This window comes from Accipiter gentilis, chromosome 12 (assembly GCF_929443795.1).
Source record: "Accipiter gentilis chromosome 12, bAccGen1.1, whole genome shotgun sequence".
Classification (NCBI taxonomy): domain Eukaryota; kingdom Metazoa; phylum Chordata; class Aves; order Accipitriformes; family Accipitridae; genus Astur; species Astur gentilis.
The window spans coordinates 4643798-4664049 of record NC_064891.1 but is presented as its reverse complement, the minus strand read 5'-3'; the positions used below and the strand labels follow the sequence as shown (position 1 = coordinate 4664049).

The 20252-nt window shown below is 36.8% G+C and overlaps 1 protein-coding gene across 3 annotated transcripts in view; it reads right to left on the bottom strand.

Annotated features, from left to right (window-relative positions):
• GRID2 (glutamate ionotropic receptor delta type subunit 2) overlaps nucleotides 1-20252 on the bottom strand; it is a 744443-nt gene that overhangs the window by 514111 nt on the left and 210080 nt on the right. The gene's annotated exons all lie outside the window — the stretch shown is intronic.

The window sequence follows — 20252 nt, the reverse complement described above, 5'->3', positions numbered from 1 at the left end:
CGATGTCTCATACTTTTCTTACACAGTGAAAGCAGAAGTCAGCTATTGCTCCTCCTCATACCAGCACTCACCCAAAATCTGAAGCACTGGCACTGCACAAAAAGAAATAGTGCTTCTACCCCAACTGCTGGTATCTTACTCCTAACTTCAGCCCTAACCCTAGTTTTTATCATAGCTGAAGGGATCTTAATTTTACAAAAGCACACATTGAACAACCATTTCATCAGTAATGTTCTACCTGGTATCAAACATAATTTTAGTTCTATAAGCCTAAAGAACAGTAATAACCAGAGGTCTTCAGTAGCTCCTTTCTCAAACCAGCCCTAATCTTTGTTCTAATTATAGTCTAATGATGCATGTGAACATGTGAACCAAAGCACCTTTCAGATGCTAACCACCATCTTAATCCTAGTAGGTTTGCAAGACTCTTAAATAAATAGACCTGTCCAGTATTGGAATTCCCAAATTCAGATTCTAATCCTAGATTTAAGCATAATTTAATGACCCATAACTTCACCAACAGAAGCATTAAAAAACCCCAAAACAGTCCTTTGCAAAAGTGCATATCTCTGTCCTGCTGACTTTTTAAATATACCAATGACAGATGCAATGTGCAAAAAGCTGAGAGGTGACTCCATCATTCTTCTTCCAAAGAGACTTCTGAGTCCTTTCATAACAAGATGTCACTAGGAAGAGAGCTAAAAGTAGAAAACCAGGATTAAACCTGCTCCAAATTTCCACATAATTTTGATTAGTTAAATGACTTTTCTTTTGTTCCTGATTTTTTTTCCTACAAGGTACATGCCTGTATTTAACTTTTTTATTACGTGTCATTAACATTCAAAATTGGAAATGAAGTTTGTATCAAAGTCAAATGAATTAACACTAATTCAAGGAAGAAAAATGTTCAATTAAATTCCAATAGTTACTTTTACAGTTTGATTTCAAGCTTATATGTCACAATACTACAAAACAGGAAATATTTAATCACTTTATGTTTTTGTGATGAAGTTTTGAGTAGAAAAATCCTTCAGCAGTATGTTTATCTCCAAACTTAGACTATTTGGACTGTCTGGAGTGTTCACATATGGGAAATGGCTCAGATATTTCGCTCTATTTTCGGTTTTGTTCGAAAACTATTTGTCTCTTCTATCTAACCGTGTCTTAGAAAGCTGCCACTTTTCCTGTACGGATGTCTTTTTAGCAGTGTCATCATTAGTTTGCAAAGCACTTCAGAAGTGAGGGCCTGGAAGGCACTACACATATTTAAGTTGTTATTATCACATTCTGTAAAATTTATTCTTGACAAGGGTTCTTTTCTGGTTTTAATATCTTATTTTTCTGCTTTCCCCCAATTTGTACTCACTTCCCTAATCCTTCAGCTGTCTAGAGGGTTTTCTAAGTGGTTGCAGCAACTGGGTATTGTGACATGCCTTTATGTTTTCCCACAGCTAATGCTCAGCTTCACTCATTTTGTTGCTGTTAGAAATTTGTTAGCTTTATTTAAAGATACACCTGGTTTAGACCTTAGAGTGGTCTACCTGCTGAGTTAACAGTTATTATTACCTGTAAGGGGAAAAGGTATTTTGAAAGAAATGAACAACATGCATTAGTGAAGAAGCTTTTATATCAGCAATTAAATAACTTATCTGAATTACAGTGACGGATTTGCAACTAAACTAAAATGTCACTTAACAGTGACACTTATGAGAGCAGTGTGGCACAATTACTTAACTTGCTGTAAAGGAATGTAATTCCTCTAGGAACTAACAATGCTGTAGCAACCTAAAGTCCGCATACTTCATTATTTTAGTAGAGCTGAAAAGACAAATTTTCCCCTCACTTTTTCATATTCATTTAACAAAAGACATACTTTGTAAATGTAAATGTGTTTCTTTATTAACCATTGTGTAAGATCTTTGTGAAGCCAGCCATAAAGCCAATTCTTCAGTTTAAGAAGAGGAAACACAACTGATGAAAAAGCAAAGATGACTGACTATTACTGAAACGTCCTCATTCTCAGAGACAGAATGTTTTAAGGAGAGTGTCTTTGAGTAGGTTGCAAAGAACCAGAAGTACCAGCACATTCACCTCCCCTGATGGCAGCTGGGTGTCAATGAGGTTACTGGTACACACAAGATATCCAGCACTGGGCACATACTGCTGGTACTGACGTACCCAAATCCAGTGCAATTTTTCAGTCGTAATTACATTGTCTTCACCGAAACTATTTAAGTGCTTCAAGTTAAGCACACATTTAATCACTGTTGCTATACTACTGTCATAATTTGTGAACTGTTCTGTACCCTCCTAGGATTAAAGATACAGCCTAATTACAAAATATACTAATACCAGTGGCAAAAAGTATTTTTGCATTATTCGCATATTGTGCAAATAGCATATGTATAATTTCATTGCAATCAATGGAAATCACAGATTTCCATATCACATGCTAAACGCTGAGGTTGATTACCATTATATTTAATTTATACTAATCAGTGTGAACCAAGTGGGGCTTTAATATCACATGGAGATTTACAGCAATTATCTTTTTTTTTCTTCTGTTTTTTTCCTTTTTCTTTTTTTAAGGGAAAAAAGCAAAGGTACCTCGGGCCACACAATTGGTGCTTAGAAAAAGATAATATGTATTTTAAAACCATTTGAGTGTTGCTATTTGAAAATACTTCAATAGAAAGCTTTGTCTTTTCATCTTGGAGAGTTCTCCTGAGCAATGACAAATGGATTTAGTAACCCTTTTAACCACATTTCTAAAGGTCTCTAGAAGTACTTTCTTACCTTTCTCAGAATTCAACAAAAAGAAAGAAACTCCCACATATTTTTTTTTCTTGGAGAAAATTACAGATTAAAATCAGATCAGCACATCTCAGCATATGCTAAGTATGTATGTTACCTCAGTATAGAATGTTTCATTTTATATATTAACAGTCCTCAGGCTGCATGTGTCTTGTATTGCATGGACACAGGAGAAAAAAAGAAAAGACAGTGAAATCAAAACAATTTTCTACCATATTAGCATAAGCCTTCTGATCTTTCAAGTGGTGCAGGTGAAAGAAAGGAAGTTTCAATTGGCATGACAATGCCAAATCTCCTATTCTCAAAATACTGTCAAACAACTGACATCTCTCACACAACTTAGGTGACCCAGGAAGTAATTACCTAGAATACAGAATAAATCAACACTGGCTTTTCATATTTCATCATCTGTTTGTTGGGCGGTTTTTTGTTTGCTTGTTTGTTTTCTTTAAGGGAGGGCAGGAGGTTGCACTAGCTGTGTAGGGAGGACAATGAAACAACTGGTTTATACAACCTTCCATGCTATTTACTACTTCTACAGGAAAATAAAGAAGCTGGTTCTCCTCTTTGCGCTTTGTTTCAAAATGAAATGTTAGCCATAATGCCATACTGAATGAAAAATAACAATATGTGTCTCTTAATGAATCTAGATTTTCCATTTTGTTGAACTGATTCCTATTTATGACAACGGTGTTACAGAAAAGAAAAATCAGGTCTTGCTTTTTTCACACAAGCTTAAAATCTGCTCCCACACAAAATAAGGTGAAGGCAACTGAATTAAATCAATTCAGAGTTGACAGCTATTAAACATTAATGCTGAAACTTCAATGGTTTAAGAAGCTAGAGGGTACTAGTGGGGTAGAAGCACAGACCAGAGCTGGAAGGCCAATCAAAAATAACAAGATTGTAGGATGGATTTCAAGTGAAGCAAGCTTACATGGTACTTAAGATTATGTAGTCCTTTTCAGGTCCATGAGACAACATGAAAAACAAATCAATGGGTAACCTTTGGAGAAAGCAAACCAAGACCGTTGACATAGTGTCTACACTTGACAGTATAAAATGCATTTGATGCATGGGAAATATAAAAGCTTGTTCACTTAAGACAGAGAGGGTAAGGATGACAATTCTGAACTGAAGCCTGTGAAAGGAACTCAAAGGAAAAATATGGTATCATCTCACCATGAGAACCTGACAACCTATGCTGGGATCATGGAAAACTGTATATATTCATATCTTTCTACTGAAGCCAAAATGACCATTTCCTTCCTTCATGCACTGACTTGCAGAAAATGTTAGGCTAAAGACATATGCGATAAGGATTACCTAATTATCTCTTTGAAATTGAACTATCATGAAATTCTGAATTTAGATCCAGAGCTCTGGATTAATTCTAACTTTCAACTTATTACTTCTTGAAATACTCATCTAATTTAAAACTAGCAATAGATGAATTTAAGAGCAGAGAATGTTAGTAGAAAATACTATTCAAGTTATGTCAGAAACTGTTTTAACTTGGACAAAAGTAAAAAAAATCCCATGTATAGGCTACCTGAACATTTCAACTATTCAAATTGCAATAGCAAATGAAAAAATTATAATAATAAAAAAAAAAAGGCAGCCTTTCTTTGGGACTATTTTGTTTGAAACCAAGACTCCAAAGCTAACTTTATATTAACTAGTTCATGCCATTCTGATTTACAGATGAAAGACATAGTCAAAGAAAAGGACAGCTGGCAGAGAAAGGGGAGAACTCTGATCAATACACAAACATTGTCTTCAAGAGGGAACTCAGCAAACACAGAAATAGCAGGCAATGCATAATGAAAACCAGAAATACTTTTTGAAAAAAGATTTGCTTCATTAAAGAACATGATGCTCAAACTCATCCATTTCAAATTCAAATGCCAAACCACTACAGTTGATCACAGCTTCCACAGTCTGTCACGTCAGATTTTGAAGGGAATTTCCAAGACTTAACAGGCTGCAGAACACATTTCAGAAGCAAAATGTTTTCCATAAGGAAATACCTTTTCATAGCAAATAAAGAGCAAGGTACTGCAAGACACTCCCCCAGTTCTCATCCCCTTGCACCAGTTACTCAGTGTGGGTAAGGAGGTAGAGGAGTCAGGGATGAGAGACTGAACTTGAACCTTGGAAAGAGGGGGAAGTGTTGTTTTAAATTTTTTGTTTATCACTAAGAAGATCTATTTTAATTGGCAATAAATTAAATTAATTTTCCCCAAGTTGAGTCTGTTGTCCCCTGGTAAAAAAACAACTGGTAAGCAGTCTCCTTGCCTTTGTCTCATCCCACAAGCTTTTCCATCTTATTTTCTCCCCCTGTCCCGTCGAGACTGGGGAGTGAGAGAGCAGCTGGGCAGACATCTGGTAACTGGCCAAGGTCAACCTACCACAGTTACAGAGGCTGTGGTAACAGGGACAAGATAAGTGTGGTCAGCAACAAAATATTCAGGCTGTACCTTAATGTGTTATCCTAAAATGACACATCACAGTAAAGTGAACTATGACAAGAGCAAGAAGTTCCTACATTTTTAATGCCTTCCCCTATCCATGTTACCCGGAAGCTAAAGTGACTCTGTATGTCAGAAGGTATCATATCATAGCACGTGGTAAGTGCTGAAGGATTGGGCGATGTTAATTTTTGCTTAACTTTAATAGCTGTGTGGGTAAGGAGATGTCAGGTCAGGTTTGCAGGTCCACATATTACCCACACGAGAGCTCACTGTTGTGAGGGTTCCTCTGTGAAATCTCCATTTCTTTGTTACTTAGAAAGACATCAATTTCGTTATGGTGATTCAGCGTCTACCATCACAGAGTACAAGTGGACAAGCATAAAACGGGACCAAAATCTAATTGTAAGTTAGGTCATTATTTTGAGTTTTAAAATTATATTCAGGAATGCAGAACAGCTGTATTCTTTTTAAGGGCAATGTACCATATAGATCTATATTATTACTTCATAGTAACATATCGAAACAGTTTTATGATCCTGTAAAATAATTAATTAGGAAGAGCAGATTTGGTATAGTCCCTTTTACATTTATCAATGTTAAAATGAATGCATAACATTCATTGGACTTTGCAATACCAAGCACAAATGCAGATCAGCTCTTTCATCACAGTACTGTTACATTGTATTGACATAAAAGCTTTTTTCTTACAATATACCTTTTGCTCTTTTTGTTATTGCTAGAAATCAAAGACAAAATTACCTTCCTGAAACCCCTTACAAGAGACTGAATCCAATTATCACTCAGCCAGTGAAGTTTGAAACTTACAGTCATGCAGTGAGTACAGCATTTTGGAGTTCAGGTGCACTGAATATGCCTGAAATCAGAATTCTCTCTTTATTTTCCGTTCCTTGCTACATTCTAGATAAGACTTGAACCAAATATTCGCAGACATCTTTTTCAAAGATCAAGAAAAAAAAATGGTAGGGAAGGGAAGTGGTTTTGCCTGGATAATCGGTAAGACAACTCCAGACACTCTGGCTTTTAGGATGGGTATCATATTCATCACCTCAGAAGTTAAGTATCCAACTCTTACTCTCACTGGAACAAGAGAGAGAAATTGAGGATCTTGGCTCAGATTCTGTCCATGGAAATTATGCATATCGAGAATAAACACAAGGCTGTCTTCTCAAGGATAGAAAAAGAGTAGTTTTACTGCTAAAATTAACTCAGTCTCAACAGAAACCAGTATCAACACTGCTTAGTCCTATTTCTGTCTGTTTGCATAGTTTGTTGATTTTGAAGACAAATGTAAAAGAAAAGCAGTAATTAAGATTTATAACAGTGTTCTTTTTTTGCTGTATCCAGTTGGATATTTGTCTTTCAGTTTACTTATCTTGATTTTATTTCAATCTCTAAGATTATTAACAAAGGCAACAACTAATGCACAAACAATGAAGAGCTACAAGTAAGATTGAGAAGCGTTGCAGACAAAATACTCAAAATTATTACCTCTGAGACCAATCTCAGAAATTAGTGTCTGGAATGACTAAAGCATAAGTGAGACCAGAATTTATCCAGTTGCTTTGAAAATGAATTCATAGATATAAACTGTATTAGCAGTTCCACAGAACACTAGGTTTCCTTCCCCCGTTATTTATCCTTACATTATTTTCTTCTTTAAAATGTGTTTCACAATTGTATTTAACCAACAGAAAATTCAACTTGTAGTACAGATACTGAATATTGACACTGAATTCTCATTATTACACTGACCAGTTGTATAATCACAGCACTTTTCATGGTGAGTTACAATATCTAAAACTCTATTTTTGTTTTGAAATTTGTCATCCACATTCCAGCAAGAATATCAATCACAAACAGAAGCAGCAGCTAGAAGAAAGTAGATTATAATGGTTATTAATACACAAACATGGCAGAGATTAGGCAACACTTGTCCAGAGCTTTCACATGATTATGAGACATGGAAACTTTCCTAAAAAGCAGAGATGTAGAAAGGGCAGTAGTGAAGCTCTTCAATACTATCAGAGAATCAGAAGGAATACAATTCTTTCACATTGCATGGGGCAAGTCAGGAGCATGACATCTTGAGAAGAAATGCTTCTTCATGGTTACTCAGATACGTTATTTGAGATAACTAGGCTTGTGATCAAATGCTTTTCGAGTCCAACAACCAAACCAGGGACTCAGTAGACCACAGACAGGAAGATCACATGTGCCTTGTCCAGATTATATAGGAAAAGCAGGACAAAATTCCTACTGAATCTGGCTCCATGCACATAACTGGAGGACAGCAGTGAGAATGCAGCAGATACAGTCTGTTCCAAACAAAAGACAAATGAAGTTTGACTAACTGTGGATAGCCACACAAATCCCGCTCAAGAGATCTCCAGAAATCTAGCACACAATAGTCAATGATAGCCTGCTGAGTTAGACATTTTCCTATTTCCAGTAGTATAGCACCACTGTAAAAATCTAATGCTCCTTGGCACATTCTTACTGCTTTATACACTACAGGCGGGGGGGGGGGGGGGGGGGGGTAGGGTGTGGAATCAACGAACTGGTTCCCAGCCAAATCCTATTACTTGGAAACGTAAATTTACATGCTGAGCATGTTTTTTCTTTCTTATCTCCATTTTCTCATTTTGCAGCACTAAAAGTAGCTTCAGGGTGCTTTAATATTTAATTCCATTGAGAACCTTCAATGCTTACATCTAGCTTTGTAAACTTAATAAAAAAAAATTAACAGAAATATTGCAAATACTATTGCTAGTGCTTCAATATCTAGAAGGATCAAAAGAGAGAACACATGCATTAATACATCATCCAATATATTTTTTGATGCTAATAGTTACTCCCCGAAAATGACTGCCACTCATGGTATTTTAGTAATTTATCTTACATTTATCTTTGACACAAGACAACGTATCTGCACAGATGAGAATCAGGTCACACAACAGAGCCATTAGGATGCAATTAATACATTACTTTCCTTTTTTTTTCTTTTTTTAAATTTTTTTTTTTGCATAAGAGATTTTGAAGAACCCAAGAATATTCTCCAGTCTAGGGGAATTCCACAGAATACTTTTCCAGATTTGAATGAGGGTTTATCCTCAGAGATTCATCAGTGCTCTGATCCAGGTCACACCAAGGAATCTTTGCAATGAACATAAATTTCTTAGGGTGAGGATCATGCATAGTTGAGAAAGTTGGGGACCATTTAGCTGGGAAAGCTGCTGGGAATAACTTTAAATAATGAACTTTATGCCTAATTACTGATCTCAGTTAAGAAAAAAAATGGACTTGTTCTGTAGTTATGCCAAAATAACAGAAATAAAAAATGACTCAATGCACTCTTGAAGGAAAGTGTTGCATAAAATATATACACCATTTATGTCAGCAGTTCTCAAAATATTTAACTGCAGAACTGTTTTACCTTCTTCAAAACAAATTAAGACTATGCATTAGCTTCTCTACAAGTCTCTCTATATTTTTTTTAAGTTTATCACACTGTTGTGTCCTAAAATGTGAAGTTAGTTTTAAAATAGCAATTCTGTAAGGTGCTCCTTTTTCTACAAGTTTTATGGGATTGAATGCCTTTCAGCCTACCACCCTTTTTTTTTTTCCTTTGCCTTCCAGAATTAATGAAAGCATTCAGCTTCCTTTAGAAAAGCAGGCAGAAACTTTGCAAAAAAAAACAAAAGAGAAAAAAAAAAAATCTACCTTGTTTTGAAAGCTGTCAGTCAGGAAAAATACCTGATCCATTTATTAAAAAAAATAAATTCCATCATATGACACCCTCCTCCTTCACTGTGCCATTAAAGAATTGCACTAATATTCATCATTCAATATCTCTTTAAGTTTTACTCAGCTCCTCAATACATTGAGTGGACAAACTTCCCAATAAGTCAGAGACTTAAAACATTGGACACCAGAAGCCGTATTGATTGAAGTCAATAAATATCATGTCTCTGAACTTAAGAGGAAGGCTAGTGTTTTGTACATTGTTTTGCCCTTAAAGGTAATATTTTTTTTTCCTCCCCCTAATCAAAGCAAATTGTAGTCATATTCTAAGAATTAAATCAGTAAACTGGTGTCAATACTGGCAGCATCAGAAGGGAGCTTGCTATTCAGGCCTGGTTCAAAGAAGCTGTAATCACAGTAGAGTTTCTTTTCCTTGAGCTGGGGGTGGAAGGGTTCACTTTCTCAAACATATTCATGAAAATAGGACATATTTTTGTTTAGGAAAAAAAATAGTTTTTCAAGACTTGATTATAGTTAAAAAAACCCCTATTGAATTTGTAGATATCACTTCAGTCTAAAGACCTTGCTAGAAAAATGTTTTCACAGCAGATAAGTAAACCTTTATTTGGTGCCTATATTGAATGTTTTTTTCTGAATTTTAAAATATTTAACTGTGGTTTTTCATCTTCTTAGTTTTGAGAACATATTAGATCAATTTTCCTATGATTGAGGGTGCAAACATCAGCTGAGAAAACAGGTCAACAAACACATTCAGCAGCCTGCAGGCAAAACATTTTGAATAAAACAAAGTTTGATAATATACAGACAAGCACTATACATGGTCCCCTATGAGCCTTCTCCAGCATTTTTCACAGAAACAGATGGCTGAAAGGATACTAGGAATTCTAAAGAAAGTTTATGCTCAAATAATTTTACTAGCTTCTAATTAATTTCAAGTTACTGCAACAAAGTGCTGTCCTGCAATGTAAGACAGCCTCACTGAGGACAATGCTAATGTTCAGCAGAAAAATGTTTTCCCTTTAAATCAGAGCAAAGAAATATAAAGCCTAGTGAAGACATATATGGTATAGAAAAAGCTTGTAAAATTCAGATGTCAAGAAAGGTGTACCTAAGAAAGAGCTAACAATTTAAACATCATCAATTTCATGTTTTCATCACAGACCTCAAACTCCTCCCTGTCGTGGTTTAACGCAAGCCAGTAACTAAGCACCACGCAGCCGCTTACTCACTCCCCCCTCCCCAACACAGTGGGATGGGGGAGAAAATCGGGGAAAAAGAAGTAAAACTTATGGGTTGAGATAAGAACGGTTTAATAGAACAGAAAAGAAGAAACTAATAATGATAATGAGAACACTAATAAAATGACAACAGTAGTAATAAAAGGATTGGAATGTACAAATGATACGCAGGGCAATTGCTCACCACCTGCCGACCAACACCCAGTTAGTCCCCGAGCAGCGATCCCCCCACCCCCACTCCCCCAGTTTATATACTGGACATGATGTCCCATGGTATGGAATACACCGTTGGCCACTTTGGGTCAGCTGCCCTGGCTGTGTCCTGTGCCAACTTCTTGTGCCCCTCCAGCTTTCTCCCTGGCTGGGCATGAGAAGCTGAAAAATCCTTGACTTTAGACTAAACACTACTGAGCAACAACTGAAAACATCAGTGTGTTATCAACATTCTTCTCATGCTGAACTCAAAACATAGCACTGTACCAGCTACTAGGAAGACAGTTAACTCTATCCCAGCTGAAACCAGGACACTCCCTAATTTAGCAATCTAAAGGTTGTACACAACATAACTGATAGGAAATAATGTTTGCGTTTAATACCAAAACATGTAAGATTTTGTAGTTTTAAATAGCATTCATTTTTCAAATGTGAATATCAAAGCAAAGCTGAGTTGGTTTGAAAGAATGAATTCAATAAATGAATACAAACATTAACCTTAGGGAGGAAATTTGAGCAACATTTGTAAGAGCGTATACAATTTTATTAACTGGTGTAATTTATGTATTCATTTCTTTTCCCACTCCATAGCAAAGCAATGGTACAATTAAAGCAATATGTCCATACAAGTATTTGGAAGTATAAAAATTATCTTGCAATGGAGCTTATGTATCTCATGAACTGTTTCTTCCAAGTCATAGCTGTAATTTTTCTCATTAAATATGACAGTACAGCAAAGCTTTTAACATAACATAAAAATTGTTAATAACTAGAACGGAAATGCCCCCACTATAGATCACTTCAGGCATGGACAGATGTTTGAAGATATAGCTATGAGATATTTCCACTTCTGTCTCTCTAGCAGACTTAAGCCCACTTTAAAAATCTTACCCACAGATTATCAGGAAATAGCCAGCTTTTTTGAATCCCAAGTATTTTACAGATAGGAAAAATCAGTCTCAATGAAAAATGACCTGGAGTCATTTATCCTGTCGAGCACGTGTTTTTTCATTACCAGGAAGGAAATGAACAATGAAGGGGGGGGGGGGGGGGAAGAGCAGACAATATGGAATTTATTGAGATCTAGGTCTGCTTAGTGTTAAGGCCACCAGCTTAGGATGCCAGTTTTGCAATAAACCCTTCACCTCACATGACATTACTGGGAACTCTCACAAGCATGGACTCCAAGAGCAGGGTCTGAGCTTGCACATGAAGGTCTAATTATGCAAGCCACAGGAATATGAAAGCTATGGAAAGCAAATGATCAGTCAGCCACCAGCCCATATAGAGGATCTCCTGGGTGGCACTTTAACCCTGGAAAAACCAAAAGCAGAGCAGCAAGACACTCTTTCTGCAGCTGAGCTTGCTGCCTGTGCCTTGCCATTGCACTAAACTGCACTGAGCACAGGCCAAAGTGCATTTCAATGCTAAACTCTGCTGAGCTTTCAATCCCATTTGCAGGGCCCCAGGGAACCAGCACTCCTAATCCAGCTGCACCCAGGGAAAACACTCGCTTCCATCAACACTTCTGACTAACTAATAAGGTGTCATGGTTTAACACCAGCCATCAACTAAGCACCGTGCAGCTACTCACTCAGTTTTGGAAACTGAGGAAAATGGGTCTACTTTGAGCACACTCAGAGTAAGGTGGCTGCTCCTCTCGGATGCATTTTAACAGCATCTTGAGCAGTCCTGCTATTTAATGCTGGGATTCCTACAGCATCCCTGTTGTCTGAAAACATCCCTCTCCCATAAATTGACAAGACGGAATGAGAAGAGAGATAAAGAAAGGCATGAGCAAAGATAATGTGAAATATTTCCTCCTTTCACCATTTCTCTAAGTGTGACTCTTCCTCTCATCCTCTTTTCGCCTACCTTGCAATTTCTTAGACAAATTTCCTATTCCAAGACTTAAAGATGATCATAGATTGAGAGCAAATAATGGAATGAGGATCGGTATTTCAGCTTTCTTGGGAATCTCATATTCTGATTTCCAGAAATAAGATACCCTGTAGATGAGCTCCTAAATACATACTTAGCTGTCAAAAGAATAGGTCTGACCTTCAAGTACAGAGTGACTTAGCCTATGAGCTGTTGAATGTTCAACTCTTTTCAATGTCAGTCTATTTATTTAAATACTTTTCTTTTAAAATCTCAGTCTAACTATGTGCTTACAATCATTCCTCACAAATACCCACAGGATAAAGACCACAACCGTACTTGTTTGTTGACCAAAAGCCAACAGGTCCACCAGGTTTCCAGATTCCCATTCACCCAAGAAGTCCACATGGGAGGAGAAGGAAAAGTTGTGACCATGTCCCAGATCTCTTTCATGGATACAAGCAGTTAGAGGAGCCTTGGGGCTGGATTTTATCTTGAAATGGGGAACAAACACATCTGCAGACTAAAAAGCCCTCTTGGGTTCAAAATTGCAGGCACAGTCAGAGCGAGAAAGGATACACTTCAAATCCAATTAAGTAAATAGCAGTACTTTGAAGACAATAAACTGTATTTAGCAAGATTTTAAAAATGATTAATGAATTGGTCAACACACTGAGTTCCCCAGTTGTTTGTTTATTAAACAGGAAGTGATCATTTGCCATGGAAAATGAACTTTTCCAGGATAGCACATTTTAACTGAAAATTTATTTTTCTATTTAACATCAACTACTGCATCTACTGTTTATTGCATGCTTTCTGTAATAAATTCCTAATTGTAGAAATTCTATTACAGGTTATACAGATTTTAGATGGAATTAGATAAATTAATACAGCTTCACTGCTGAGTGCACCTGTGCAAAGTATCATTCCTAATATCTACTTCTGTGAGATAAAAATACACATCACTGAAGCATACATTGTCTTTTTTTCTTAATAGATTCCATGCATAGGTGGGGACAAAAAAGATTAAGTATAAGAAACCACTGTTCCAAAAGCTGTATTGAGTGTCTTTAGCTAGTCTGTGAATCTTTTGTAAATATTCTCATACAGACAAAGAATTTGAACTGGCTGATGTAATGGATTAATTTGCTTCAGCAACCGCGTGGTTCCAGACACAATCCATCTAAAACATAATTAAAATACATCTGCTAGATTTGAGGCTAAGCTTTTTGAGAACAACAGATTACGTTAGAAAGATTTTAATGAGGACAGGGCTGATTAAATCCTTGCTTCCTCTTTTGGATAGGAACTGGGGAATCCTGTGAATGAGGTTAACATACCATTTACCAACTAGAAGTGTATGGAAAATAAGAAGGAAGGAAGAACTAAAATAATCATGGGGTCTTTTGAGTTTTTAGTAGCATAAGATGAACGTGCTTAGCTTGTATTCACTTCACTAGAAGAAAAGCAAGTGGCTGTTATCTATCACTGTCAGCAAAGCACTATTATCTACGTATTATTCCTGTATCACTTTCACAAAATACTGCTGTTTTCATATTATGTCAGGTATGTTTTACCATGCATCATCCTCCACAGTCGAACTAAATGCTAAGTACTCAGTGAAATAAAAACTGTTTGGGTAGAAATGTGCCACACTTGTGAAGTAATTTACATGAATTAGTATTCACATTAGCAATGTTAAATACCCTCTGATACCTCTAGATGAAAAGAAAAGTGTTGAGTCTTCCGTGGGATGACAGGATGCTTTTATAATTTTCAAAACTTATTGAGGAAGACAGAGGTAAGGTCCTCCCCAGAACCCAAAAGTTGTGGGTTCAATTCCCAGCCTTGTCACATATTTTCTATTTTTTTTTCACTTCAGGCAAATCACAGGTAATTTCTCTACTGTCTTTGGCAGATTTGGGAATGTAGCAATACTCAATATTTATTCTCTGTCTGCAAACTGGAGATAAGTTGGTTTGGGGGTTTGGGGTTTTTTTTTTGTTTTGTTGGTTGATTTTTTTTTTTATTATTTTTTTTACTACCATGCTACATGGATGAATTCATTAGCATTTGGGAGACATCCAGATGCCAGGATGGCAGAGATCATGTTAATAATCTCAGTGTTAATGATCTAACACTTATAAATTTCAAAACAATCACCTGAATAAAGGTCCAGATGTTCAAAAGGATTTACTACTGCAGGGTTCCTGTTATAGACATCTTGACAGCCCCCGCCCAGCACTAGAAACACAGGCCATTGTTTTTGGCCTCTATTATTTCAGAAGATCATGTTATGTTTTTAAGATCCTATCCTAAGCTATCTACCTTTCCCAGAAAGAATAGGTGAAATAGAATATCTGGAACAGAAGATTTCCCTCTGTCATCCTGTTTTAAAACCCACAGGAAAAGTTTAGGCAGTCACAAGCTGTGAGCAGGGACTTCGCAGATTCAGAGGTTCATTTTAACAATGTCATCAGATTATCAGGCAATAAATCTTCACTTGCTCACTGTAATATTTTGATTCCCTATTCAGATACTTACATAGCAAGATGAACATTGCCCAGTGTTCACCTGACCATTTAAACTTCCCCACTGTCATCACACACAATTCCTGAAAACCTGCAGCTACCACAACCTCTTCAGTATATAATCATAGATTTGTAAGATATTACAGAATTACTACTTAGCACCCAATGCTGCACCTAGTTACTATTTTATTTCAAAATTTTATTGCAAAATACCTTTTGTAGATCACTTTGGTAAATTGTCTAATACTATGTACAAAAAGCTTAATACTGTGTTCCATCTTAAGCATTTACACCACAACTCTGTTGTAAATCACCACAATGATATGCTTACTTTGCATTTTAAAATTGAAGTAATCTTTCCAACAGTAAGATTCAGATGAACATGCAGACAACAGCTCTTACGGCTGATTGAAAGATGAAATGTTTATTATGGTGGTTAAAAAATAATGCTAAAAAAGACTACTGAGCCTATCTGCAAGCAGATCATAACCAAGGGAATGCATTTCTCAATGTTAATTTGTTAGATCACTGAAATTAGGCATAACAAACACCAGACACACACATAGTGCAGAAGAAGAAACAAGCTTATACACAGACCCCAGTTAGAACGGGGATCTTTTAACAGTATTTTTTCAGACTAGAGCTAGACTAGAGCTAAAATATCTAACAATACTGTGAATGTATTCTGCTAGTATGAAAATTTACCTGCTAGCAACACTTAGAAATGTGTCTCAAGAAATAAGATGATTTTTCAACATACAGTTGAAAAATTTTTTAAAAAACCCCAACAGATTACAAGAGCTAGGAACAGCAAAGGTCTTCAAATACACATATATTCTAACAACCATACACACATACTTCATGGCAGTTGTAAACAATCCAAGCAAGAGTTTATGATGTACATGCAGACTCAGTGTCAGTGAACCCAGAATCACTCAGTATAAAGCTAAAGACAAGGGAGCAAATTCAGAGCGACACAGCACGTGACATAGTCACACGAAAAAATAGTATTTTTCAGATAGGCACACGCATGCCCCATGTGCACTCACAGTTGACCAAATGAGCAAGACTGCCGTTAGCAAAACCTGAGCCCAAGGAAATAATCTGTTCAAAGAGACGGGGTATTCTAGCCCAGGTTCAGGACTGTGCCTACCACATTGACAGAGCCTGCGGGTAGCTCAGGAGCACAGGCTGGGGGAACTCACGTCTCTCCGCACAAAGCTGTGCTAGCAGACACAGATAAAGAGGTGGTGTAGAAAGAACTGAGCAAAACAAGGGAGCAATGCACAGGTCAGAGTGTGAAAGGAGGAAGGCTGAGAGCAAAAGAATTGATTACATAGGACTCCATCAGCAAACTACCATGCACGTCCTTTGTTTTTCTACCGTGAGCTTCTAAATTTCTCAATTCAACAGACTAGGACCTTAAGATATGCCTGATTTTTAGGCGTGCCACACTATACAGAATTAACTCTATTTTTAAAAACTGCAAGAACAACTACTACAATGGGAATTTTCCCATTAAATATTAAAGTTTTTCTTTATTATAAATATTTTATATTTTAAAAAGTTGCATAATACTTTTAGTACTGAAATTCCACAGCCACGAAGACTTACAAGTTATATTGTAAACCTAGAGGATCCTTTCAATCCAAGTTGCTCAGAGAAATTCTGCTTATCCTCTTTCATTTAATTAATGATTCAAATCCTAAACTCATTTATTTTACTTATGGGGAATCTCATGTGCAAAAGGTTTCTAATGATATAGAAGTGTAATAAAATATGGTAATAACATGCAGGTTATTTTTTACTGGGACTAGTACCTCTCTGAGCAAAGCTAAGCCAGTCAAATGCATATGATTTAAAGGCTTAACATGGTGCATAAAGAATAATCCTCAAAATTTTTGGTTTTATTGATTCAAAAGCCATGCATCCTCCAATTTTCACTTCATTAGGCTATTTACATTTCATAATTCCTTTCCTTTTTATATTTTAATTAACTGACATCCAAACTTGCCTTGATCTCTGATAGCTCTTTATGAATGGCAGGATTCAGGCTGTGACTTATTTACTGTCTCCTGCAAGACTGAAATATGAATAACTTGTCCTTCGATTCCACTGATCCAACATGTTCTTGTGCAAACCAAATCAAACTGCACTGGCCCTTAATTTCAGTCTTTCATAGCAACATGAGCCTTTTATACTGGGTCACTCTGAGAGTTAATGTGGAACATTAAAATATCATTTTAAAAAAGCAATATATAGCAATGTGAGATATGAAAAGTGGAATGTCAGAGAAAATCTGTCATGTATGCATAGTCCAGTGATGTTACAAAAATAGCACTCACTTCCACTTCATTTTCATTACCTATTTTCCCCTTTATTTTGTTTCTTTTCTCTGTTAATGTATGCTGTGACACATACTTACTTCTCTTCATTTCCAAGCTCTCTAATCAGTCTGAACTACATACTTATACTTCAGTGAGGCACTCAAGAAGGAGTGAACATTTTTCATTTTGGAAACTTCCAAAGATCTTTTGTCTCGATATACAAAGGTCAAAATACAAAATTGCTAAATGAGAGATGGGAAGATTTCTGACATCCCAGAGAATACAAACCAGCACTTGCTTCTTTACAAACCACCTCAGGGACACTTTCATATGTGATGTTCTCCTGTGCAATTTACGCTAGGGAGAAAGCCCAGCCTACACGAAGGAACGTTAAAAAAAAAATATTGCTGAGATTATTTCAATGACTACCAAGTACTATTACCAGTATTTTTAGTAGCAGTGCTGCTCAAGGTAAGTGGTGTGCCATTCAGGATACCTCTGACTACAGCCACCTACACTAGCACTCCCACAGTTATTAGCAGTATTTGGCTATATCCAAGTGATGGCTGGTTTTTTTAAATAGCATTGCTAACAAGGCATATACACAATGCAAGTGAAAAAGGGGCTGAAACGAAGCACACATCCTTTAGCAAATCCGATCTCTACAAAAGGAAGGGTTCCAAGCATTGTCTTTCTAGAAATTGTACATAATGTTTCAAGTCTATTTCCTTTAAAAGTAAAGAATTCTGTTTTTCAATTTCTGCTAATAATAGAACCAGAGAGATAAAGGAGACCGATAAGGAACTGTTCACATAATTAAAGGTTTTCATAAATAACACCTCAGCTTGCTATGCAGCTGATTTTACTACAAAGTCTGAAAGGGAATTATATCCCTTCCAATGAACACTGTGGGAAGGTTAAAGAAAGCTATGCTGGGTGTTATTCTCTATTCAACTTCCAAGGTGTTCTGAATCGTTTCTGTAGACCCCTGTTGTATGTATATATATATATATATATATATGTAAAAATAAAAATCAATTTATATATCTAATATATCATATATGTTTTTTGTTCCTTGTAATTATTTGATGGAAAAATCTTAGTCTTTGAGACTCTTATTATTTGTATAGAGTTATTTTGACACTAGCAGTTTTTCAGCATTAACTCTCTTTGCTGATAAATGAGGTTGAATAGTTTGGGATGATGAGCTGAGCCCCACTACTCCTGTGCTGGGAGAATTTCCACTGTTCAGCACAAAAGCTAAAAGGCTATGGAAGTTCCCATGCATGCATGAAGTTTGTTTGATTGTTTGTTTGTTTGTTTCCTTACAGAAAGCAAAAAGAGCAAAGCCATACCACTAAGCAGAACTGCCAATCACCCCCCACACACCTGGGGAATCCCAAGCCAAGGTCCTGAACAGACCAATTTCGGCTGCACTTGAACTTATATCTCCTTCTACAGAGGACAGTGTCCTAGCTGCTGCATTGCTGCAGGGATGGACTTTTTCCTCTGCCTGGCATTATTACAAATAATTAAACATTATTTAATGTCATTCACCTACAGCATAGAACAGCAAGGCTCAAACTCCAGATCTAACGAGTAGTTAATTACTAATACAACATGGCGCACTTACAAATTAGAGGATTTCAAAGAACACGAAGCAGGACTGTGGCATATTTGAGACCAGGGTTTGACTCGGGCAGGGTGAGAATTTGCATCCTGGTTTTCTGTATCTGTACTTTTGGGCCTTTACTTTTGATAAGAACTCTTAATGCTGGCCAAAACTGGCAGAGTATTCCTGCAGAAAATTTTGGTTTGACAAATCTGCCTGATCTTGGAAGCAGAAGCAACAATTCACTTTGACACACTTCAGATTGACACCAACAACTACCAATACACCTAAACAAGTTGAACAGAAAACAAGTTGAACTGGGAACGATCTCTAATCTCAAATGAACATGAAGCAAGTCCCATGCGCAGATCACACAAGCAATAAAGCAGGTCTATCCTGGAGACCAGAGAAATGGCATCTTTCTGGAGAATGCATAAGATCTGAGAAATATATAAGCAACACGAGCGGGTGCTCCTGACTGGCAGGAACAGCAGCTTGGTCAGCAGTCAACAACCAGATCTCGCTAGTATCGACCTGGTATCTAATGGGAAGTAAAATATAGAGATGAAAGAACACATACATGGTGCCACATAAGGTTTTGTATTTAAGGTTTTGGAAACCACATCAAGCCTAGTACACAGAAGGCCACTGGTACGGCTCTTGTGTCAACAGCACAAGACAGGACATTCCTGTGATTTTTTTATATGTGCTTTTTACTATTTTTTTGAAAGACCAGATTGAAATTGCACATGCCCATATAATAAAGACATCCTGGTTCCTCTCCTCCCCACCTCGCTACCCATTCATCATTAAAATTGATACAATGTAGATTTTCAGTAATAATTGAGAAGGAAAAGAATTCACAACCACCGCCTTTGCTGGTAAACACCCACCTTATCTTAGAAAACACTACCTGTCCTCCTATCTGATACATGTTAGCCTTCCTGTGCACAGAGAGATCTATCTTTGAATTGTACAGCGTGTGTACCTGATTCTTCAAGAACTGATTCCTGGTCAGAGAAAAAAAAATAAATTACAGCATTCAGCTGTTTTTGTAGGAGAGTCTGCTTCTTTTCATTGCATAATCTCTGCGCACACATTTAAGCTCTTTATGATATGAAAGGAATACGTTCTGTCACTTTAAAAATCAATCATTGGGAAATGGGTAATGTAAAAACACGATGGGCAAGCAGTGCGGTGGAATAAGCAATACTCAGAGAATGGGCTACTCTGAATTCCCCAGCACTTGGCTAGCATGAATACACAAGAGCTTGTCTCTCGCCCTGTGTTAATCAAGGCCTCTGACACTGACTCCGCAGAGCACACTGATAATAACAATAATAATAAAAAAGGTTCAGTACTTGGTCCCATGTGTGCTG